This window comes from Pristiophorus japonicus, chromosome 5 (assembly GCF_044704955.1).
Source record: "Pristiophorus japonicus isolate sPriJap1 chromosome 5, sPriJap1.hap1, whole genome shotgun sequence".
NCBI lineage: Eukaryota > Metazoa > Chordata > Chondrichthyes > Pristiophoridae > Pristiophorus > Pristiophorus japonicus.
Window position 1 is genome coordinate 17538394 of NC_091981.1, and position 26604 is coordinate 17564997.

Sequence of the window (26604 nt, forward strand, 5' to 3'; positions counted from 1 at the left end):
ACCATGTGTGTCTCTCTCTTCCCACTCCATGGCTCTCTCTCTCTCTCTCCCTCCCCCCCCCAAAGGCTCTCTCTCCCCTCCCACCCTCAGGCTCTCTCTCTCTCTCGCTCTCAAAGGTTCTCTCTCGCCCCCACCCCAGGCTCCCTCTCTTTCCTCCTGCAAGGCTCTCCCCTTGCACCCCCCAGGCTCTCTCTTTCTGATCCCCCAGGCTCTCTCTCTATCCCCCAGGCTCTCTCCCCCCACTGGCATTCTCTCTCACGGCACCGCCCCCCCCGGACTCTCTACCCCAACAGGCTCTCTCTCTCTCTCTCTCTCACCCCCCAGGCTATTTCTCTCTTACCCCACCCCCTCCGTTCCCAGGCTCTCTCTCGCTCTCTCTCACTCTGCCCACCACCTCCCCCCCCGCCCCAGGCTCTCTCTCTCACCCCCACAGGCTCCCTCTCCCGCCCACAGACTCTCTCTCTCCTCCCCCGCCCCCGCAGGCTCTCTCCCCCCCACAGGCTCTCACTCTCTCTCACCCCGCTCCCCCCCAACTCAGGCTCTCTCTCTCACCCCCACAGGCTCTCTCTCACTTTTCCTCCCCCCCCCCCACCCCAGGCTCTTTCTCTCCCCCCCACAAGCTCTTTCTCACTCTGCCCCCCCCCCGCCCCAGGCTCTCTCTTTCCCCCCCACAGACTCTCTCTCTCCTCCCCCCGCCCTGCCACCCCCCCCACCCCCGCATGCTCTCTCCCCCCACAGACTCTCTTTCTCCTCCCCCCCTCCATCCCCGCGCACCCCCATGTCCTCTCTCTATCTCCCCACCACCCCCTCCCCAGGCTGCCCACCAGTTCTGCAACCCCCCTCTCAGCACAGTCTGAGATGCGTTCGGCGACTTGGGGCTGCCCAGAGCTCGGGGCGGACCTGATGGATCGGAGGATCGGTGCTGCAGATGTCTTCACAGTGGAGGCAATGTGGTGTTTGGGGCCAGTTCCTGTTCCGGGCGTGGGGGGAGCGGAGAAAAGGGTTTGTGGAAGTTGCGCTGAGGGGTAGGGGGTGGGGGGTTGGAGTCGGTGACTATTTGTCCTAACTCATGCTTCGACACATGCGCAAAAGTGAGAGCTAGGACAAATAGTCACTCAGTCGGTTTAACGTCTCATCCGAAAGACGGCAGCTCCAACAGTGCAGCACTCCCTCATCATCATCATAGGCAGTTCCTCGAAATCGAAGAAGACTTGCTTCCACTCCAAAAGTGAGTTCTCAGGTGACTGAACAGTCCAATATGGGAATTACAGTCTCTGTCACAGGTGGGACAGACAGTCGTTGAAGGAAAGGGTTGGTGGGGAGTCTGGTTTGCCGCATGCACTTTCCGCTGTCTGCGCTTGCTTTCTGCATGCTCTCGGCAACGAGACTCGAGGTGCTCAGCCCCCTCCCAGATGCTCCTCCTCCACTTTGGCAGTGACAACCAGGTGTCGGTGGGGATGTTGCACTATATCAAGGACGATTTGAGGGTATCCTTGAAATGTTTCCTCTGCCCACCTGGGGCTCACTTGCCGTGTAGGAGTTCCTAGTAGAGCTCTTGCTTTGGGAGTCTTGTGTCGGGCATGCGGGCAATGTGGCCCACCCAACGGAGCTGATCTAATGTGGTCAGTGCTTCGATGCTCGGGATGTTGGCCCAATCTGGAACACTGACGTTGGTGCGTCTATCCTCCCAGGGGATTTGTAGGATCTTGTGGAGACATCGTTGGTGGTATTTCTCCAGTGATTTGAGGTATCTACTGTATATGCTCAGCACTGGAGGGTCAGCCTAGATTTATGTGCCCAAGTCCCTGGATTGGGAATCCAACCCACAACCTTCTGACTCAGAGGCGAGGTTACTACCAACTGAGCCACAACTGACACAAGTAGAAAATTATCATGCGTAGAAGGAAAAAAAAACACCAGTATTGCAGTTGTGTGGTAACTGGGATGACTGTGTTCATGTGGAACTAAACCGAGAACTAGTTCTTTATAAATGGATTTAGTTAAACATTGCACACTGAGGAACTCTACCATTACATGTGGTTTGCATGTATTATCACCAAGAGTAACATAGAAACATAGAAAATAGGTGCAGGAGTAGGCCATTCGGCCCTTCGAGCCTGCACCGCCATTCAATGAGTTCATGGCTGAACATGCAACTTCAGTACCCCATTCCTGCTTTCTCGCCATACCCCTTGATCCCCCTAGTAGTAAGGACTACATCTAACTCCTTTTTGAATATATTAAGTGAATTGGCCGCAACAACTATCTGTGGTAGAGAATTCCACAGGTTCACCACTCTCTGGGTGAAGAAGTTTCTCCTCATCTCAGTCTTAAATGGCTTACCCCTTATCCTTAGACTGTGACCCCTGGTTCTGGACTTCCCCAACATCGGGAACATTCTTCCTGCATCTAACCTGTCTAAACCCATCAGAATTTTAAACATTTCTATGAGATCCCCTCTCACTCTTCTGAACTCCAGTGAATACAAGCCCAGTTGATCCAGTCTTTCTTGATATGTCAGTCCCGCCATCCCGGGAGAGTAGTTTACGCCTGCACACAGGATAGCATAGGCTCAGATATGTGCCATGAGCAATTTCATAAATATCCTTGAAAACTTCATTTTGGTTGAGAAATGAATGTTGACCAATATTATTGGGAGAGCTTTTTGCTCTTCTTATAAATTGTGCCAAATCATCTTTTATGGCTACCTGAATCGCAGGAACGAGCAGATGGGATCTTGTTTTAAAGGATGGCACCGCCAACATTCAGCAGCCAATTGGTGGGCCAGGGCATTGGGCGGAGCCAGGGCTGGAGGCCATGTGACAGGCAAGGATTGAGGCACTGTTTGCTTATTGCTCTTAAAATAGCAGATCGCGCACACACACGAGAAAATTCTCCAAAGTTAGGTGTGAGAGCATGCCGATTCTATGAGAGGGGATCTCATAGAAACATATAAAATTCAGATGGGATTGGACAGGTTAGATGCAGGAAGAATGTTCCTGATATTGAGGAGGTCCAGAACCAGGAGACACAGTCTAAGGATAAGGGGTAAGCCATTTAGGACCGAGATGAGGAGAAACTTCTTCACTCAGCGAGTTGTTAACCTGTGGAATTCTCTACCACAGAGAGTTGTTGATGCCAGTTCATTAGATATATTCAAGAGGGAGTTACATGTGGCCCTGACGGCTAAAGGGATCAAGCGGTATGGAGAGAAAGCAGGAAAAGGGTACTGAGGTGAATGATCAGCCTTGATCATATTGAATGGCAGGCTCGAAGGGCCGAATGGCCTACTCCTGCACCTATTTTCTATGTTTCAATATTTCTACGATTGTTAAATTGTTCGCATGGCTGACACAAGACTCCCAAAGCAAGCGCTCTACCCGGAACTCCTACACAGCAAGCGAGCCCAAGGTGGGCAGGGGAAACATATCAAGGATACCCTCAAAGCCTCCTTGATAAAATGCAACATCCCCACTGCCCTAAGTGGAGGAAGGGAGGGCGCTGAGCACCTCGAATCTCGTCGCCGAGAGCATTCAGAAAGCAAGCGCAGGCAGCAGAAGGAACATGCGGTAAAGCAGTCCCACCCACCCTTTCCTTCAACGACTGTCTGTCCCGCCTGAGTCAGAGACTGTAATTCTCATATTGCACTGTACAGCCACCTGAGAACTCAATTTTAGAGTGGAAGCAAGTCTTCTTCGATTTCGAGGGAGTGCCTATGATGATGATGTTATCCGGCAACCACCAGGAACCAATGACAAAGGTTACCATGGAGCTGCGCGAAATGAGAACTTGCAGACATGTGAATCCCAGATAAACAGGACAGACAACTCAATGCTTTTGAACTTACAGATGGATATAGATGTAGGACTGCAATGAAATAAGGATTTATCGGTCAATGTTAGTGAAATAATAGAGAAAATACAGTCTCACTATTACGCAACCATCTTTAGCATCAAAACCATCCTGATGAAAAGCTGCTCCAATGAATCTCGATAACCAAATGATGGTACAATGGACGCAACGCCTGTATAAATGTTACGCACTTAAGAAGAAATGTCATCTCTTACTGTTAGGAGCTTCTTCTTTAGAAATTTGGATCATAAGCTCCAAAACCACGTGTAAAATTAAATCAGAAGTGCCCTTGACCGAAACTTCTACCGCTTAAAGCTTAATAATATGTTCTCTTTCTAAGCAGTCTCCCAGCTTAATGAAGAATGTACATCCCGTTAATGTTTAAGGCATTATTATCAGTGCAGCAACAAACCCATCGTCTGTGTGACTTGAATAACAAGCTGTCAAAGTTTTCTGGAAAGAAAAAACAATTACAGCTGATCATTTGCAAAGCAGCTTGATTTGAAGCCTCCAGCCTCCTGTGGGGACTTAAAATGGACTCAAATTAATACCTTAATGATCCAATATGTTAGATTACTAATATCCTGCAGTTTAATAAAAAAAAGGGCATGTTACAACAGCTGACGTTTGTGGGGTTGAGTGAATGAGTGATCAGGCAATTTACATTAACCTCAGCAAAGGTTACCGTTCTACAGGTGTTAGTGTCAGAGCTGGCAGGTCACAGAAAAGCAGATTGCAAAGTGGATTGGGGAACTGTATCAGCAGATCAGCTAGAGCAACATCGCGGCAGATGCAACGAGCTGGATTTCTAGACGTTTTCATAATATTTCGAGTGGTTACCTCTGACTTATGCTTTAAGGCAACATTATACCTCCCACTTAAAATGCAAGCAACAGTATTTTTTTCCTTTGCAAATTACTTCACTGAGATATAAAAATCTAGGATCCTTTGCGCTGTGCCTGATAAGATTCTATTTGCCGCTTCATTGTCTCGCATGTAATTGTTGAGTAAACATTGAGTGGAAAAATCTGAGTTTTTGGAACATGGTGTCGAGATTTCAGCTGCCGTTGAATACCCAGTTGATAAACAGACAAAATAATTACTACTTCGAAGAAACAAAAAAAAAAGACTTCTGCAGGCTGTAAAGTTGATTTTGTTTTTATTGATTGACCCAATTTTAGGAGAATTTGCATGGATGTAGCGCCATTCACATCCTCAGGACATCCCAAAGCAGTCCATAGCCAACGTAGCACTTTTGAACTGTTGTAATATAGGCAAAGGTGGGAGCCAATTTGTCCACAGCAAGCTGCAATGTGATAAATGATCAGATAATATATTTTAATGATGTTGGTTGAGGGATACCTATTGGCCAGGAGACTGGGGAGAACTCCCCTGCTCGCTTCGAAAAGTGCCGTGGAATATTTTACATCGACCTGACAGGACCGATGAGCCTTGGTTTTATTTCTCATCTGAAAGACAGCACCTCCCTCAGTACTGCACGGGAGAGTCAGCCCAGATTTTGCTCTCAAGTCTCTGGAGTGGGACTTGAACCCACACCTTCCTGACTCAGAGGTGAGAATGCTGCCCACTGAGCCACAGCTGACACGTATAGGGCTCAATTTTCCCCCAATGCCGTTTTTTTGGCATATTTGCAGAGTTACGCCCATTTTTTGGGGCCCGACTGTGCCAAAAAAAAGTTAAAGTTTCCCCGTTCTAACTTTTGAAATTGGCGCCACACAGCCCGTCCTTTAGCTTTGGTGGGTGGAACCTAAGGTTTGCGCCGAATAAAGGAGGTCCACCCTTCCTGTGCATGCGCGATAAAAAAATGATGTTTTTTACGTGACAGGTATGGGCGCGCATGTCGTCGTGGAGCAGGCGGAAGATGGTGATGAACTTTTGGGGGCAGCTGAAACGGAGGAAGATGCTCCATAGTCCCTCACGGTTGACAGTGTCAAAGGCTTTTGTAAGGTCAAAGAAGGGTTGTTGCTGTTCTCTGCATTTTTCTTGCAGCTGTCGCACCATAAAAGTCATGTCCATTGTACCCCATAGAGGATGGAATCCGCACTGTGACTCCGGGAGGAGCTCCTCAGCCACAGGGAGAAGACAGTTGAGGAGGACTCTAGCGCCGACTTTCCCAGTGACCGATAACAGGGAGATTCCTCTGTAGTTGTCGCAGTCGGACTTGTCCCCTTTTTTAAAGATGGTCACGATTACTGCATCTCTGAGATCTCCCGGCATGCTCTCTTCCTTCCAGATGAGAGAGATGAGGTCTTACATTCATGCCAGTAGTGCCTCTCCGCCATACTTTAGTGCCTCAGCAGGGATTCTATCTGCTCCCATTGCCTTGTTATTCTTGAGCTGACGGATGGCCTTTTCTACCTTGTGCAGGGCTGGGATTTTGCTGAGATGGTGGCGGACAGCATGCTGTGGGATGGAGTCGAGGCCGCTCAAGTCAAAGGCAGCGTCTCGGTTAAGGAGATCTTTAAAGTGCTCCTTCCAATGGGTCCTGACTGCCTCGGTGTCCTTGATGAGTGTCTCCCCGTTCTTGGCCAGCAGTGGGGTGGGGTCTTGGGTGCGGAGAAGAATCATGGCTGTTGGCCAGCTGCTGAATCTCCTGTGGTTTATCTATAATTTAAGCCTGCTCCATGTCGACATACAATCTGTGATCCTGACCAACGGATCAATCACAGACCTAATCCACGTCCGGATCGGGATCAAGCAGGGCTGCGTCATCGATCTTTTCGATCTTCCTCGCTGCAATGCTCCATCTCACGCTCAACAAGCTCCCCGCAGGAGTGGAACTAAACTACAGAACCAGTGGGAACCTGTTTAACCTTTTGTGTCTCCAGGCCAGGTCCAAGACCATCCCAACCTCTGTTGTCGAAATACAGTAGGCAGACGATGCTTAAGTCTGCGCATATTCAGAGACTGAACTCCAAGTCATAGTCAACATCTTCACTGAGGTGTAAGAAAGCATGGGCCTTACACTAAACATCCGTGTGACAAAGGTCCTCCACCAACCTGACCCCGCCACACAGCACTGCCCCCCAGTCATCAAGATCCACGGCGTGGCCCTGGACAATGTGGACCACTTTCCCAAACCTCAGGAGTCTATTATCAGCAAGGGCAGACATTGACGACGAGGTTCAATACCGCCTCCAGTGCGCCAGCGCAGCCTTCGGCCGCCTGAGGAAAAAAGTGTTCGAAGATCAGGCCCTCAAATCAATCACCAAGCTCATGGTCTACAGGGCTGTAGTGATACCCGCCCTCCTGTATGGCTCAGAGACATGGACCATATACATTAGACACCTTAAATCGCTGGAGAAATACCACCAACGATATCTCTGCAAGATCCTGCAAATCCCCTGGAAGGACAGACACACCAACGTTAGCGTCCTCAATCAGGCCAACATCCCCAGCATCGCAGCATTGACCACACTCAACCAGCTCCGTTGGGCAGGCCACATTGTTCGCATGCCTGACATAAGACTCACAAAGCAAGCGCTCTACTTGGAACTCCTATCCGGCCCAAGGTGGGCAGAGGAAACATTTCAAGGACACCCTCAAAGCTTCCTTGATAAAATACAACATCCCCACCTGGGAGGTCCCTGGCCAAAGACCGCCCTAAGTGGAGGAAGCATATCCGGGAGGGCACTGAGCACCTTGAGTCTCGTCGCTGAGAGCATGCAGAAAACAAGCGCAGGCAGCGGAAGGAGAACCTGTCCCACCCTCCCTTTCCTTCAACCACTGTCTGTTCCACCTGTGACAGAGACTGTAATTCCATATTGGATTGGTCAGTCACCTGAGAACTCACTTTTAGAGTGGAAGCAAGTCTTCCTCGATTTTGAGGGACTGCCTATGATGATGATGATGGGCATGCGTGCCCAGTACACCTCCCGGTCTGCATTCGGCCATTGTTAAAGAGCCAGTTGTGTGAGAGAACTTTTATTCGGAGCCAGCCCCTTGCCTGAGTAGTGCAAGTGTTGGGACACTTCATGATTTCCAAGGCTGCGGGTCCCAGTGGGGTGCAGCGAGCCACACCCAGGGTGAGGAGGGGAAGGAGAGCTAAACAGCGCACTTCTGACGTGCATGATCTAACAGATGTGGTTCAGATGATGGCAATGAGTGTGGAGAGCATCCTTACGTGATCACTCCTGGATACCATCAGTGGGGTGGGCAATGAGGTATCGGGACTGTCGGGAGAAGTAACAACACTCTCATGAGAAATGGGAACACTGTCGGTGCACAGGAGGGAGGGAAAGTCGGAGGTCGTATGAACGCTGTCGGAGCACAATAGGGAGGGAATGTCGGAGTTAGCTGCTGCAATAAGGGAACATGCCCAGACCACGCGGCCATTGACAGAATCAACTGCCACACCCATTCCAATCCCCAGACCAACTTCTGAAGAGGGCCAAGCCGGGCCTTCCACATTACTGCCTGCCCATGCCCCCCCAACAAGAAGTGCGCATTACCCGAGATGCTCGAAAGAATAAGCTTGGTTCCAACCTGAGAAATGCTGCGTCACCGCATCAGGCAGGGGTGGAGTCAACAAAACCAAGCGCCGCGAGCGGTCTTAGAATAAGCTGGAGGAGAGATGCGTGCAGCCTTTCTTTGCTGCTGTTGGTGTTGTTATTATTGTTGTTACTGTTGTGACTGTTCTCAAATTAAAAGACTTTTGTAAGTTATGTAAATTTACAAGTTTAAAAGTTGGCAAGTGATCTTAACGTTTGTAAGTGATCTTAACTGAATAGTTTAAAATTTGATACAAGAATATTTTTATTAAATTTAAGTTAAGTACAAACAAGAGTTAAAATTTTGAATAAAATATATATTTTAAATTATAACTGAATCATTTCCATTCTTTGTTCGATTAACACAACACAACATTACGGAACTGGTCCAAACAGTAAACAGGGTCCATGTGGAATAGTTGCCGCTGAGCCTTCAGGCAGCAAAGAGTTCATGGATGAGCTGCTGGTGCAAGGCTCGAGCAATCGTTAAAGGGGCAAGACGGCCCGCCCTCCTCCGTAGATGCATGGCTTCTTCGTCCTCCTCCTCGTTGTCATCTGCATCTTCCTCCTCATCCTCAGGTGGGTCTTCTACTGCCAGCTGCTGTTGCCTCATGATGGCTAAGTTGTGCAGCATGCAACACACAACAGTGAACTGAACGACAATCTCAGGAGAGTATTGCAAGTAGCCTCCGGAATGATCCAGGCATCGGAAACGCTGTTTCCAGATGCCAATGGTCCTCTCTATTAGGCTGCGCGTCGCAATGTGAGACATATTATATTCCTGCTCAGCTTCCGTCCGAGTTACGCGTAGGGGCGTCATGAGCCAGGTGGCGAGGCCGTACCCTTTGTCTCCCAGCAGCCAGCTCTGCCCTTCTGGCTACTGCTGAAACATGGTAGATACAGCGCTCTCGCATAGGTTGAAATCATCATGGGTGCTCCCAGGTTGTCTCCCAGGGCAGTTGACTAAAAGCTTGGTCAAAGAGATAGATTTTAAGGAGCATCTTAAAGGAGAGAAGAGAGGTAGAGAGGCAAAGAGGTTTAGGCAGGGAGTTCCAGAACTTGGGGCCAAAGCAGCTGAAGGCATGGCCACTAATGGTTGAGCGATTATAATCAGGGCTGCTCAAGAGGGCAGAATTAGAGGAGCACAGACATCTCGGGGGGTTGTGGAGCCAACTTTACTTGTAAAACGGGCGGTGATTGAATCCTGTCAGTTTCCCCCAAAATTGGTTAGGTTATAACTACCCCTTTGACTAAGGCATTGCAGAAGATTTTTGCTTCTAACATGTAGATACCCACTCCAAAGGGAGTTCTCCACTGGTGTCTTGGCCAATATCAACATAACAAAAACAGATTATCTGGTCATTGTCACATTGCTGTGTGTGGGAGCTTGCTGTGTGCAAACTGACTGCTGTGCTTCTTACATTACAACAGTGACGACACTCCAAAAGTACTTCATGGGTTCTAAAGTGCTTTGGGACGTCCGGTGGACCTGAAAGGCGCTATATAAATGCCAGTCTTTGTTTTTTTTTAGAACTTGGTATCAGAGGAGCCTCTTCAGCTCTGGTTGATGCTACCTTTCCAGCATCCGAGCTCTGGAACTGAACGGGTATAATGAGTTCCTGGATCCACCCAATATGTTAAAACACAAACTAGCGGCATGTTAAAATCCCACTTCAGCTGCCTCGATATGTTCTTGCAGTCGAGTCTGGCAAGCGTTTCAAAAATAATTGCTGCCTGTTGCATAGAATCATATAATCATAGAATAGGACAGCACAGAAGGAGACCATTCAGCCCATCGCATGTTGTACATTCAGAACTTCCAGGTGCTGAGGAGAATAAGGAAGAAGGTGACGGAAGGGTTCCTCCGTCACCCGATTGTCATGTATCTTACATGGCCACTGTTGGTACTATCACAAGGTGTGCCACCAGAGGGCACAGCAGTGGGAGACTTGTAGGTTAACCTGTACAGGTGTGCCTGGCCTAGTATAAAAGGCGGGCCACCAGGTGTGATCCTCACTCTGGAGTTAACTGATAAAGGACTAAGGTCACTACAGTTCAAGTACAACACACTGCCTCGTGGAGTCATTGTTAGAGCATCTAAGGACACAACACTGATCATGTGCAGGTTAGCCAGGATGCAGAGAAGGAGCTTGAGATAAGAAACTTAATTGGACCAGCCTCATATATACCGTGGCAACAAGAGCGGGTCAGAGGCCAGGTATCCCCAAAGCCTTTCCACCATCTACAAGACACAAGTCAGGAGTGTGATGGAATACTCTTCACTTGCGTGGCTGAGCACAACTCTCAAGAAGCTCGACACCATCCAGGACAGGGCTGCCCGCTTGATTGACACCCCATCCACCACCTTAATCATTCACTCCCTCCGCCACCAGCGCACCGTGACTGCAGTGTAGAGTATGTTGTGTACTTAAATAAACAGACTAACCGAAACAGGAGTAATGTAACTTACTGTGTCCTTCATAGCAACCCCTAAAATGATGTCCCAAACCAGCGTGTTTACAACAGTATGTGAATAGCTCCCGCAGGGTCCTAATGCCTGTCCAGTGTCCTGTAACAAACAAACAAGAATATGAACACAACAGGGTAGAATGTGGGAGGCCAGCCAGGAATGCGTTGGAATAGTCAAGTCTCGAGGTAACAAAGGCATGGATGAGGGCTTCAGCAGCGCATGAGCTGCAGCACTGTCTGAAAGGATGATAATTTTTGGACTGGATTTGACGAGGACAAGGCCCCTATGGTTGTGCATGTGCAGCAATCTGTTCAATGACCTGATTTCCGCCGGTGTTTGGGTGACACGGACTGCCCATGCCACCACCCTCCACCCTGCTTTCGCCACCCTGTTATGCTGCCCAAGAGCTTCGCCATCCTTGTCCTTGTCTCTGCCAATCACACATCCACTGATGTGCCTGACAATCTGCCGGTGCCAAGCCACAACAGACACCCCCGGCACTGCTTCTCTTTCTGCTATTGCAAAATAGTTTATGCTCTCACACTTGCTGTCTCTCTTCATCCAGCTCCAATGCTTCCAGGCTTTTCAGCAATTGTAGCATTTTAAATGCTGCTGCTGAAATGTGTTGCTCTCCCTCTCAGAGACAGCATATCAGTCAGGAGCAGGCATTGCTGCTGGAAATCTGTCAATGAAATGAGTCGAGTCCCAGCAAAAATGCTGTATGTAAATGCTCCCTATTTCATAATGCTCATCCACTGCTGAAACTCTCATCCATGTCTTTGTTACCTTTAGATTTGACTATTCTAGCACACCCCTGTCTGGCCTCCCACATTCTACCCTGTGCAGCGAAGGTTCATCAGACTGATGCCCGGAATGGCAGGACTGATATATGAAGAAAGTCAGGATCGACTAGGCTTATATTCACTGGAATTTAGAAGAATGAGAGGGGATCTCATAGAAACATATAAAATTCTGATGGGATTGGACAGGTTAGATGCAGGAAGAATGTTCCCGATGTTGGGGAAGTCCAGAACCAGGGGTCACAGTCTAAGGATAAGGGGTAAGCCATTTAGGACCGAGATGAGGAGAAACTTCTTCACTCAGAGAATTGTGAACCTGTGGAATTCTCTACCACAGAAAGTTGTTGAGGCCAGTTCACTAGATATATTCAAAAGGGAGTTAGATGTGGCCCTTACGACTAAAGGGATCAAGGGGTATAGAGAGAAAGCAGGAATGGGGTACTAAAGTTGCATGATCAGCCATGATCATATTGCAGGCTCGAAGGGCCGAATGGCCTACTCCAGCACCTATTTTCTATGTTCTATGTTTCTATGTTTCTACGTAAACTTGAGGTCATCCAAAACTTGGCTGCCCGTTTTCTAACTCGCACCAAATCCCGCTCACCCATCATCCCTGTGCCCGCTGAACTACATTGGTTCCTGGTTAAGCAATGCCTCGATTTCAAAATTCTCATCTTTGTTTTCAAATCCCTCCATAGCCTCGCCCCTCCCTATCTCTGTAATCTCCTTCAACCTCACAACCCCCCCGAGATGTCTGCACTCCTCTAATTCTGCCCTCCTGAGCATCCCTGATTATAATCGCTCAACCATTGGTGGCCATGCCTTCAGCTGCCTGGGCCCCAAGCTCAATAACTCCCTGGCTAAACCTCTCCGCCTCTCTACCTCTCTTTCCTCCTTTAAGATGCTCCTTAAAACCTACTTCTTTGACCAAGCTTTTGGTCAGCTGTTATAATATCTCCTTGTGTGGCTCGGTGTCAAATTTTGTTTGATGGCACTCCTGTGAAGCGCCTTGTGATGTTTTACTACGTTAAAGGTGATATGTTCCTGGTGCTATGATGTGGGCGGGTGAAATTCCTGTCTCATTGCTCACCCGCCAATCTGAGGGAAATCCAGACCAGCTCTTTAAAGGAACTTTTCAGCACTTTCAGCAGAGGTTGCTGGACAATCGCTGATGTCTGCCAGATTTTTCATCTTCCTAGTCCAGTACAAGTCGTGACAGATTGACACAAAAGCATGTGGTACTCTCGCCAACAAGTGTCCACTCTCGAAGCCACCTTTCATTATATCTTTTCATGCTGCAGTTAGCTTATCCTGGTTGTCATATTTAGAATGAAATAACACTGTAAGGATAAGGATGCCAACAGCTAGGTGTTTTCAGCCCCTGTTTATTAAGGCCGAGAAATTGGCTTCCTTAGCACCTCCCGTTATTGCTTCCGGGGGGGGTGGGGTTGGGGGGGGAAGCGACTAACAACTTACCGACCGGGCGCGGCAAGAATATCGACCCCCGCCATACTTGGTGTTGCACCCCGATCTCCTTCGCCTGGAGTTTGTGACGTCATCGCCGTGCGCATCGCCCCGGTAACGCCCCGGACTCAAAATTGCGTTCCGCCCCCTGCACATCGCCTAGCGACATCTCCGGCAGTTGCAGAAGGCGTTGATCGGGAGGCCAGGCGCTTTGGGAGGTGAAGGTTAATGACGAGCTGGCTGAGGTAAGTCAATAAAAATTTGCCAGTTCTGTCTTTGATATTTGTTCCATCTTTCCCCCCCGCGATTGATCAGCCTGACACTCTGCTGCTCCCTTTGGTGTCCAGTTAAGTTCTTTTGCAGAGCCTGCAGCGAAGACCCGTCCCTTTAAGGGAGGGAAGGAGCCTTCCAACGTGGCAGTGCTGCATGGCCCAGTGTGCTGCCTCTTGATTTAGCACTCCACTTCCTACCTGCAGTGCCAGCGCCAAATTATTTTAAAAGTTAGAAACCATTAGCACCTGGTGGGGCTCTCCCAGATTTCACCCCCAAAGTATTCTAATGTTCCCAGTAGATCATGGCTGGAATGGCCTAGTGCAATAAGGGGATAAAAAACGTTTATGCCTGCTGCAGTGAATTAAACTTTCTTCCAGTTCTTGTTTCGTAGCTTGAGAGATAGTTGCAAGAACTGAACATAAAAAGAAGGATTCCAGGTGGAATAATCCACTGAGCTTTATATCCTGCGCAATCATCATCATAGGCGGTCCCTCGAACGAGGATGACTTGCTTCCAGATGAGTTCACAGATGTTTCAATGAAGGACCCGAAGTTCCAGTACTGAACTCCAATTGAGGGGGTGGAAGATGCCTGTGCGTTGACTTTTCTAACGCGTGGTGACCGTTGCACATCAGCCACCACCAGGGCTCGACAGAGCTAGGCCTTTATCCAGTGGCAAGGGTTAAGCAGGACGACTGGAGACCTGCTCTGCTGCACGGACCTAGTGCGCACACATATCGCAGTGTGGGCTGGGCCCGTGCTGCCCCTGGGCCCTCGGCTCTTCTGGGTCCCGTACCCTCATTCGCCGCCTCTGCGCCATGATCTCTCGCTGCTCCTCCGCCACAAATATTTGCCGCATCTCCGCCGCGACCTCTCGCCGCACCGCCGCCATGAACTCTCGCCGCTCCTCCACCCCAATCTCTTGTCGCAAGTCCACCACGACCTTCCCGCTCCTCCGCTGTACCAGGGCCCCGCCGATGCTCCTGCCCACGCTCCAACTGGCGACCTGAGTCCTGATGACATCACCCAGTCGCCCACCTCGAAGCCGTCGCACATTTATGTCGGCTCGCGCTGGAAGCTGCAGTGGCAAGCTCCAGCTCTTATACTGCTGACCTGCGGTGGTGTCCTCTCACAGGTCGGGGTGGCCCATGATGTTGCAGGGGCCTGGCATTCCAGCTCTTATACGGGTCTCCATCTTTCTGGTCGTCTGCTGCATGCTGCACAACCTGGCTGTCATGAGGGGCCAGCCGCTGGAGGTTGATCCAGCAGTACCACCGCAGGAGGAAGCGCAGCAGCAGGAGGTGGAACAGGAGGAGGAGAGCAGGAGGAGGAGGAGGAGGAGGAACAGGAGGAGGAGGAGGAGGAGGAACAGGAGGAGGGCAGGAGGAGGAGGAGGAGGAGGACGAGGAGGAGGAGGAGGAGGAGGAGGAACAGGAGGAGGAGGGGAGGAGGAGGAAGAGGAGGAGAAGTAGTAGAGGGGAGGAGGAGGAAGAGGAGCAGGAGGAGGAGGGGGAGGGGAGGAGGAGGGGGAGGGGAGGAGGAGGAAGAGGAGGAGGAGGGGGAGGGGAGGAGGAGGAAGAGGAGGAGGAGGAAGAGGAGGAGGAGGAGGAGCAGGAGGATCCCCATCGCCACCCATCCAGGACACGTCATCACCATCCCAACCCAGCAAGGGAGGTGCAGAGACGTCTGATTGCTGCTCGATTCAGATAATTTCAGCCGCACATGACCCTTCAGCTTCTACTTTCCATGGCCATCCCAGTGAGTGCCTTCACACATAATTGCCCACTCTCAAATGATACACCTGCCCAGATATAGGTGCATAAAATAAAGATTTATGATACCATCCAAATCAGTACAAAAAAACTAACAAAACAAAAAACAATCCAAAAAACTTAGACAAAAACATAATTTCTTACCCTTGTGTATCTTATAATCCCTCTTACACTTGCCTATCCTATGACAGCATTTCAGTGTCTCCCCTGTGGCTGCCTCATGGGTCTGGGAAATTTGCTGTGGAAGCTACAGATGTCCTTCTAGGATGCCCTCGACCAGCTTTGGGCCTGGAAGGGCCGGCTGCAGACTGGTCAACACCTTCCTGGGAGGGTTCAGTCTGGCTTGGCTCAGGCGAGGTCATACTTGGAGGCACTGGCAGAGTGGGAGGTCTGGGGCCAGGAATGCTGTGATCCTGAGGGAGCGCATCATCCGTATCCTGGCCCGAGGAGCCGGAGTCACTCACCGGGGGGGTGGCACAACACCATCACCACCAATCTGAGGGAGCTCAGGTCGGGGCTGTGGCGCAAGACCGGAAGGTCCCTCGTGGCCCGTGGTGGACCCAGTCGGGAAGGCAACACTGAGGTGTCGGGTGGCATCGAGCTGAGACTGCACGAGAGCAGCCAGAGTCTCAAAGCCAGCAGACATGGCAGCAGTTTGATGCTCCATGGCAGCAGTAAGACGCTCCGTGGCCTATTTCCCAGAGAGCACAAGAGCATTCTGAGCTTCCAGGGCCGCAGCCATTTTGTCCAAAGCAGCACTGATACGCTCGTTCCCTCACGCCTGTGCTGCAATGGCAGCTGCCACATCACCTGCAGGTTGCGGCCTCACAGCTGGATCCACACGGCCACTCTGGGAGTCCACCATCACCTGCACACTGGCAGTGATGGGCTCCATGGAGTGCGCAGAGCTGTCGACTATGCAGGAGGTGGACTCCTCCACGCTCCTCACCACTTCCGACAGCCTCTCTGGCAACCCTTGTTAGTGCCCCCAACATCTGGGAATGCATGGCCTCCACCCTTCTCTCATAAGCCTCTACATCGATGGGCTCGTCTGAGTCCTCCTCGGCAGACCTCTGGTGCGGACTCGTCGCCCGGAGAGATGGCACCTGAAGTTGCCTAGCCCCATCACCATGCTGCAGCCCACTAGGCCCCGGTGCAACACCCAGTGCAGACCCCTGTGGTATCTGAACTAGACCAGACCCACGCAATCCCAGTATCTGAGCTGGCGAGTGCGGGTGTGCGGTGCTGCCAGCAGTGACCTCCTCTTCCTCATCACTGAGGTCCCCAAGAGATAGAGTGTGCTCCAGGGTGTCAGCAAGGCTGGAGCCCTCAATGTCCTCTACGCGGTCATTAGGCATATCGGAACTGATGTCCTCAAGGGTGTCCTCGAGGCCTGGCACTGGGCTGACAGGTGCTGGCTCGCTCTGTCCTCGGCTGCCGCTCGGTCCTGGGGTTGTCTGCAGACCTGGCCCTGGTCTGACAGGTGGTGCCTCTCCATGTCCTCGGCTGCCACTCAGCCTCTCCTCTACAAGCATACATGGGCGGAGGGCTGCCGTGAGGAGGAGGTAGGGGATCGACACATGGAGGCTGCAACTAGCACATTTTTTAAAGGAAAGGCACAGTATGTGCTTGCGCATTCAGGGAGAGAGATCATTAAAGCAGGGCCTTCATTTACCCACTTTCAGAGCCTCAAAGCCTTCCTGATAAAGTGCAACATCCCCACTGACACCTGGGAGACCCTGGCCCAAGACTGCTCTAAGTAGAGGAAGTGCATCCGGGAGGGCACTGAGCACCTCGAGTCTCATCGCCGAGAGCATGCAGAAATCAAGCGCAGGCAGCGGAAAGAGCGTGCGGCAAACCTGTCCCACCCACCCCTTCCCTCAACGACTATCTGTCCCACCTGTGACAGAGTCTGTGGCTCTCGTATTGGACTGTTCAGCCACCAGAGAACTCACTTCAGGAGTGGAAGCCAGTCTTCCTCGATTCCAAGGGACTGCCTGTGATGATTCAGAGATGGAGAGCGAAAAAGGAGAGCTTCACTTACCCATGCTGCCCACATCAGCATTGCCAGTATTGGAGGCCACAGGACGGGCTCATCCACAAGCATAAATGGGCGAAGGGCTGCCTTGAGGGGGAGGTGGGGGATTGCCGCATGGAGGCTACAACTAGCCGACTTTCAGAGGGAAAGGCACTGTAGATGCTGGAGCATTCAGAGAGAGATATCATTAAAGGAGGGCCTTCACTCACCAACATCGCCACAGGGAGGGCACCAAGTCAGCCAACGAACTCCTCGATCCTCTTCTTCAATGGTGTGAGGAATTGGATGTCGAGCTTGCCACCACCAGTCCTCCATTGCTCCAGCCAATTAAATATTGGGAAGACCAAAGCCATTATTTTGGTCCCTGCCACAAACTGCGTTCCCTGACCACTGACTCCATCCCTTTCCCTGGCATCAAGACTGTTCGCAACCTGAGTGTCATATTTGATCCCGAAATGTGTTTCCGGCCACATATCCGCGGCATAACTAAAACCGCCTTTTTCCACCTCCGTAACATCGCCCGCCTCCGCCCCTGCCTCAGCTCATCTAATGCTGAAACCCTCATCCACGCCTTTGTTACCTCTAGACTTGACAACTCCAACTCACTCCTGGCCGGCCTCCCACATTCTACACTACGTAAACTTGAAGTCATCCAAAACTCAGCAGCCCGTGTATTAACCCGCACCAAGTCAAGATCACCCATCACCCCTGTGCTTTCTGACCTACACTGGCTCCTAGTTAAACAATGTCCCGATTTCAAAATTCTCATCCTTGTTTACAAATCACTCCATGGACTTGCCCCTCCCTATCTCTGTAATCTTTTTCAGCCTCACAATCCCACAAGATGTCTGCACTCCTCAAATTCTGTCCTCTTGGGCATCCCTGATTATAACTGCTCAACCATCAGTGGCTGTGCCTTCAGCTGCCTGGGCCCTAAGCTCTGGAATTCCCTCCCTAAACCTCTCCGCCTCTCTACCTCTCTTTCCTGCTTTTAGACGCTCGTTAAAACCTACTTCTTTAAACAAGCTTTTGATCATCTGCCTTAATTTCTTCTGTGGCTCAGTGTCAACTTTATCTGTTTGTCTGTAACACTGCTGTGAAGCACCTTGGAATGTTTTACTACATTAAAGGCGCTATATAAATAAAAGTTATTATTTTAAGTTATTATCCTGTTGTGTGCAATTTTGGCCTGCAAAACATAGAATGGTTGGTGAGTAGCACTGTGCTGACACATCAGAAATGAGTGCACAAGTGTGTCCCTGAAATGCAGCTGTAACAGTGAGATGAAAGGGAGCCTCCACTGCGAGAACACGCACATATATATATATAAAGACCTCAGCAATGAGATGCTGCTTCAGTGACTGTACAGTGAAGGTGGGAAATAAGAGAAGGACGAAGGAGAGGCTCACAGTTGCAAGGTCAGCAGTTGGTGGAAGGTACTCACTTTCATCAGACAGATGATGTCCTCCAGCCGTTTTCTGCAGTGCGTGGTGGTGCGGTTATGAATGGAGGTTCCTGAGACCTCCACAGCAATCTCCCTCCAGGAATTTTAGAACACCTCGCGAGTTGGTCCCCCCGCGTCTGGGTACAGGACTCGCCTCCTTCCCTCCGCAGCCTGCATCAGGGTGTCCAACTTGGCGTCCGAAAATCGGCTTGCCCCTCCTTGACCCAGCAGCACCAGCCATCCTTCAGCACAACTCCTTCGCTCCTCAGGGCCGAGCTGCAAGCCCAGGCCTTTAAGAAGGCCAGGGAGCAGCTGGCTCGTTGGCTGCACATGATCAGAAGGGTGAAGTTCCCCGTGGTTATCCCGCTCCAACCAAGCCACCCGCACTGCTGCAAACTCCCCATTCCCATCGCTTATTACTGCCGGAAGCCACTTTTTCCAAATAATCGCGAAAATGGATCGAGCAGCCGCCGCAAACACAGCAGCGGTAATGGTGTCAAAACAACGGTAAGTGCGCCAGGTTTCTGGTGGGCCTGAATTTCGGCCCCAGCTTCTTTAAAATGATGAAAGGTTTTGATAGAGTAGATACAGAGAGAATGTTTCCACTTGTGGGGAAGAGGCATAACTAGAGGCCATCAATATAAGATAGTCACCAAGAAATCCAATAGGGAATTTAGAAGAAACTTCTTTAGCCAGAGAGTGGTGAGAATGTGGAACTTGCTATCACAGGGAATGGTTGAAGTGAACAGGATCGATGCATTTATGGGGAGGCTAGACAAGCATATGTGGGAGAAGGGAATAGAGGGTTATGCTGATAGATTTAGTTGAAGAAAAACAGGAGAAGGCTCAAGTGGAGCATGGACTGGTTGGGCCGAATGGCCTGTTTCTGTGCCGTATATCCTGTGTAATCCTATGTAATTCAACTGTGATGCTAATTAAAAGAAGGATTGTAACTTTTAGACGATTGCTGTAGAGAGGCAAATCGCTGTGTATATTGTTTGCATCAGAGTGAAACTTATCTGTGAGGTTACACTGTCAAAAGAAATCTTACATTAAAATGCACTTGAGTGCAAAACCACAGATTCTCTTCTGACCCAGAATAGCCCAGTGGCAATATTTGCATGCAAATCCTAGCAATCCCTGGGCTCGATGAGATCTCCAGCAGGTCAGCCCATTGCTGGAAGGAAAGTTCCAAAAAGTGTTACACATTGTGCTCTCTAATGTTTATGTGAAGCGACGTTTTGTGCAGACGGATGAAGTCTGAGGTCGCGTGAGGTCATTTCACTCCTGGACACAGGGCCTGAACTTCATTTTTGTTACGTGTTGCATTTGAGCAAAAAGCAGACATAATGAGGGCAAATTTCTGCAGTGATTTCACGGCTCCCCCCTCCCTCCCCTCACCCGCTCATCTACCGTGGAAAACCCTGGAAAAAACAGACGGCAATAATCCTCAACGCGGCAAATGCAAGTCAAGTTTGTACAATAACCCACAAAAGATTGTGAAAGCATGACTAACATTCACTAAAGGCTGTAAATATAGGCACAGAAATTGCAGTTGGAGTCTTCCCGCGGGCAGCTGCCTCCGACCTGAAAATTTCTATAAACTTACCTTGCGGTCCGGGAGGTTGGGAGACTTGCGGTTCTGAGCCTCTCCGCGAAGGCCTGCTTCGAGCCCCATGTATCCCGGGACGCAGGCACTTCATACTCGTCCCTGGGATCACATGGGCCGGGCCAACCAATCAAAGTAGGAATATTCCCATTCATACTTGTGGTGAGTTCCGTATGTACGGAATCACCATTGAGTATGAATGGGAATATCCTCCAAAACACACCAAATACAAAATAAATTATAAAAATACTTCACATATTTAAAATTAATCAAAATAGAATTTAATTACTAAAAACAAAAATGTAATTTCTTTGGAAAACATTTTCAAATATTTTATAGGGTCTGAAAATAAACGTATCTTATTTAACAGAATTTTAAATGTTCAAATTATTGAAAAAAATTTATTTTTCTGTCCTTTAATTTTTCAGACATTCGTAGGGCAAAATTTGGACAATTAGCTCAACTCTTCGCCCATGGAGACCATTTACTTTTGGATGCGATGGATCTTTATAAACATAAGAACATAAGAAATAGGAGCAGGAGTAGGCCATTTGGCCCCTTGAGCCTGCTCCACCATTCAATAAGATCATGCCTGATCTGATCTTCGCTTCAACTCCACTTCCCCACCCATTCTCCATAATCCTTGACTCCCTTATTGTTCAAGAATCTGTCTATCTCCACCTTAAATATATTCAATGACCCAGCCTCCACAGTTCTCTGGGGCAGAGAATTCCAAAGATTCACAACCCTCTGAGAGAAGAAATTCCTCCTCATTCCCGTTTTAAATGGGAGAACCCTTATTTTGAGACTATGCTCCCTAGTTCTAGATTCCCCCACGAGGGGAAACATCCTCTCTGCATCTACTCTGTCGAGGCTCCTCAGAATATTATACGTTTCAATAAGATCTCCTCTCATTCTTCCAGACTCCAATGAGTACAGGCCCAACCTGCTCAACCTTTCTTCAAATGACAAGCCCTTCATCTCAGGACTCAACCTCGTGAACCTTCTCTGAACTGCACTGCAAGTATAAAAACAGAGACCAAAACTGTATGCAGTTGTGGCCTCACCAACGCCCTGTACAGTTGTAGCAAGACTTCCCTATTTTTATATTCCATCCCCCTTGCAATAATGGACAACATTACATTTGCCTTCCTGATTACTTGTACCTGCATACTAACTTTTTGTGTTTCATGTACAAGGACACCCAGATCCCTTTGTGCCACAGCATTTTGTAATCTCCATTTAAATAATAATTTGGTTTTTTATTTTTCCTACCAAAGTGGATAACCTCGAATTTTTCCACATTGTACTCCATCTGCCAAATTTTTGCCCACTCACTCAGCCTATTTATATCATTTTGCAGATTCTTTGTGTCCTCTTTACAACTTGCTTTCCCACCTATCTTTGTATCATCAGCAAATTTGGTTACATTACACTCGGTACCTTCTTTCAAGTAATTAATATAGATTGTCAATAGTTGAGGCCCCAGCACTGATCCCTGCGGCACCCCATTCATTCGAGTTTTCCAGCCGGAAAATTACCTATTTATCCTGATTCTTTGTTTTCTGTTAGTTAACAAATCCTCTATCCATGCTAATACATTATCCCCAACCCCGTGAGCTCTTCTCTTGTGCAGTAACCTTTTATGTGGCACCTTATCGAATGCCTTCTGGAAATCCAAATACACCATATCCACTGGTTCCCCCTTATCCACCCTGCTCGTTACATCCTCAAAGAACTCTAACAAATTTGTCAAACATCATTTCCCTTTCATAAAACCATGTTGACTCTGCTTGATTGTATTATGATTTTCTAAATGTCCTGCTACTGCTGCCTTAATAATGGACTCCAGCATTTTCCCAACGACAGATGTTAGGCTAACTGGTCTATAGTTTCCTGCTTTCTGTCTTCCTCCTTTCTTAAATAGGGGTGTTACAGTTGCGGTTTTCCAATCCACTGGGACCTCTCCAGAATCCAGGGAACTTTGGTAGGTTACAACCAATGCATCCACTATCTTTGCAACCATTTATTTTAATACCCTAGGATGCAGGCCATCAGGTCCAGGGCCCTGTATACCTTTAGTCCCATTAGTTTGCACAGTACTTTATCTCTAGTGATAGTGATTGTTTCAAGTTCCCCCCTCCCTATAACCCCTTGATTATCTATTATTGGGGTGCTTTTAGTGTCTTCCACCGATACAAAATATTTGTTCAAAGGATTCTTGACTGGATTCTTGACAGATCACAAGTTCTAGGTTTAGGCGCATGCGCTTCGCATGCCTAAACCCAGAACCTGCGGGGTCCCTACGGGTCCGTGCACACCTCATACCCACCCGTAGGGGCTGCAGATTCAGAGCCATAAACAAGTGGACAAAGCCTTCTTTCGGAGACCAAGGAATGGAAATGGATTATGGCCAATTTCGAGGTTAGTCCTAGCCAGCAGGAGTAGTGTGGACACGCAGGTACTTAAAAACATTTATTAAACTTACATTTTCTGCCTGATTAAGATATGGGTGGGAGGGTGTTGGTAACGCAGCAGTAATTAATCCTGCTATTTTAACCACCCACCCACTTCATTCCCATTGGGCTAAACTCGTTGCTTTGATCCTCTTGTGCTTGGAATATGCCATCCAACGCACTCATAAGTGCTTCCTCCCTATACTTTCAGCATCTTTAACTCCAAGCTCATTGCACCGTCTCCACTCTGACTCTGCTCCCTACAGAGCTGCAGGTTGCAAACCTGTGACTCTTTCTCATAGAAACATAGAAACATAGAAAATAGGTGCAGGAGTTGGCCATTCAGCCCTTCGAGCCTGCACCGCCATTCAATAAGATCATGGCTGATCATTCCTTCAGTACCCCTTTCCTGCTTTCTCTCCATATCCCTTGATCCCATAACCGTAAGGGCCATATCTAACTCCCTCTTGAATATATCCAATGAGCTGGCATCAACAACTCTCTGCGGCAGGGAATTCCACAGGTTAACAACTCTGAGTGAAAAAGTTTCTCCTCATCTCAGTCCTAAATGGCCTATCCCTTATCCTAAGACTATGTCCCCTGGTTCTGGACTTCCCCAACATCGAGATCATTCTTCCCGCATCTAACCTGTCCAGTCCCGTCAGAATCTTATAGGTTTCTATGAGATCCCCTCTCATCCTTCTAAATGCCAGTGAATAAAGGTCCAGTTGATCCAGTCTCTCCTCATATGACAGCCCAGCCATCCCAGGAATCAGTCTGGTGAACCTTCGCTGCACTCCCTCAATAGCAAGAACGTCCTTCCTCAGACTAGGAGACCAAAACTGAACACAATATTCCAGGTGAGGCCTCACCAAGGCCCTGTACAACTGCAATAAGACCTCCCTGCTCCTATATTCAAATCCCCTAGCTATGAAGGCCAACATACCATTTGCCTTCTTCACCACCTGCTGTACCTGCGTGCCCACTTTCAGTGACTGATGAACCATGACACCCAGGTCTCGTTGCACCTCCTCTTTTTCTGGTCTGCCGCCATTCAGATAATATTCTGCCTTCGTCAGTCTACCCTTCCTTCTACACTCCATAAGTTTCTGACATTTATGCGTGGCATCACCCGAGCACCAGTCTACAATCTGACCCAATCTGACTTCAGCACTCCTGGTCAATGAGTAAAAAGGAACAGTTAGATTTATGCTTCTGATGAAGAGATTGTGTGTGACTGTATGTGCATGTCTGTGTGTCCATGCATACGTGTCTGTGTGTGTGTGTGTGTCTGTGTGTTTACGCATGCAGTGTGCTGGTGTTTGTGTTTTTGTGTGTGCATGTGTGTCTGTGCATGTGTGTGTGCATGCATGTGTGTGTCTCTGAATGTGTGTCTGTGTGTTTGCGCATGCAGTGTTCTTGTGTATGTGGCTTTGTGTGTGCATGTGTGTGTATTAGTGTGTGTGCATCTGAGTGTGTTTCTGCATGTCTATCTGTGTGTGTCTGTGTATGTATATGTGCATGCGAGTGTGCTTCTATGTGTCTGTCTGCGTGTGTGTGTGTGTGTGTGTGTGTCTGTTTGTGTGTGTCTGTGTGTGTGTGTCTGTGTGTCTGTCGGTTTGTGTGTGTATGTGTGCGTGTCTGTGTCCATGTGTTTGTGTCTATGTGTGTGTCTGTGTGCGTGTTTGTGTGTGTGTCTGTGTCTGTGTCTGTGTGTGTGTCTGAGTGTGTGTGCATGTGAGTATTTCTACATGTCTGCCTGTGTGTCTGTGTGATAATGTTATTTACCGAAAGTGATACCCTCTACTTTTCCAGCTTCTTTTGTATCTCCATTAATTGGCTTTTATTGCAGCCATCCAGACCATCCAAGTAGTTTCGCTCTTTATTTGCAGCTATGAATCTTCTTTAGTTTTGTAATTTTCAATCTCCCCTCTCCTCCGATCAGAGTCTTTCAGTGGATGTTTGCTGTTTAAAACTTTGGGAAGGTGGAGCGCTTATTGAAGGCTAGACGCTTGGAGTATCTCAGGTGTCTGATTAGGTTTTTTTGTTTGCTTAGCATTCTTGCTGATCACTTGCGAGAGATGAAATGATGATCATGAAAATTCATCAAAGTGGGCACAGAAGACACAGGCAATCACATTGAATGTATTCTCTAAACCTGTCCGATTAATTGCATACTAATATTATCTTTACATAATTGTCAAGGATAATTTTGTTTCCAGATATTCAATTAAGATATCCTGGGAGGTTTAATGCATGTGACAATGGCAGACACACGGGTACATTGATGCTCTCATGAGATCCTAAGTGATGTAGCAGAAAATCTGTAGATGGAAAGTAATCGCATCAAGTGAAGATTTCTCTTCAACCAATTGATTAATGCAACTTCAGGGATTTACACTATTCATGTCACACTTCTTCCCACTTGAAATGTAGACTAGTGACATGGAAGAAGCATCCTGTGGCAATTAAACCATTTCCTGTGTTCTGTTATGTCCCGTAAGCAAAATGAGACTTAGGATGAGCGAATTAGTGCCCAGGTGCGTAACATCTTAAACTCTCCCATTAAAGCAGGAAATAACCTCATCAAACAATGTTTGAAAAATAAAGAATTGCATTTCTATAGCTCCTTTCACAACCTCAGGATATGCCAAAGCGCTTTACAGCCAATGAAGTGTAGTCATGGTTGTGATGTAGGAAACGCATCAGCCAATTTGTGCACAGCAAGATCCCACAAACAGCAACGTGATAATAGCCAGATAATCTGTTTTTAGTGAAGTTGAAAGAGGGATAAATATTGGCCCAGGATACCGGGGATAACTGCACTGCTCTTCTTCGAAATAGTGCTATGGGATCTTTTATGTCCACTTAAGGGCAGACAGGGTCTAGGTTTGGCGTCTCATTGAAAGACGGCACAACCGACAGTGCAGCACTCCATCAGTACTGCACTGGAGTGTCAGCCTAGATTTTTTTTTGCTTGTATTTTGCTTTCTTTATAAATATACTTTGGGGAAAAAAAACCTCTGGTAAAACCTTCAATTTTTAGATCGTTCTATTTTCCTATACTTTTTATATTGAGCTGTCAGCCATGCCTCAGTGGGCAGCACACTTGTCTCTGAGTCAGAATGTTGTGGGTTCAAGTGCCATCCCAGGGACTTTAGCACATAAATCCAGGCTGTCGGAGGTGCCGTCTTTCAGATGAGATGTTAAGCCGAGGCCCCGTCTGTCCTCTCAGGCGGACATAAAAGATCCCACGGCACTATTTCGAAGAAGAGTAGGAGGGTGAGTGTGAGGGGCAGCTAGTGAGATGGGGGTGTGATAAAGTAGATAGTTAGAGAGAGAAATGGGTGGAAGTGCAAGGTAAGTTGGTGTGAGTAAGGAGGTTCAGGAATAGGGTAGGGAAGGCAGAGTGATGTGGATGTGATGAGTGGCACAGCAGAATGACGTTGAAAGTGGCTTTGCAGTAATGTTTCGTGATCTACTGAGATCATTGAAAGGTTGGCACCACTGCAGCCTGGTCCTCCTGACCACATCCCTGCTTGTGCCCTCCTGTGCAATGTACAACCAGGCTGTGTTGGTCTCCTGGGGAGGTCTCTTCCACCAATTGGAAGGGAAGAGAACTTCCCTGCGTGCTGTGACTCCCTCCATAAGCAAATGGAGGGAGTCATCGGAGAGCCTGGGTGCAGCTGTGCACCTCTGTACAGTGCTTGCCAGTGTTTGTAGCACCTCAATGCTGCAGAACACTGACAGCACAACTGTCAAAATGAATGTGGACACGGTCCCTTTAAGGAGACCGGCTGATGACACATCATCAAATGACGTCATCAGACCCGCTTCCTTTTAATTGGCTGGGAACCTCGCCGGGCGGGCTTAACAAAGCCCCATCATCATAAAATCATGTGGAAGACCAGGATCG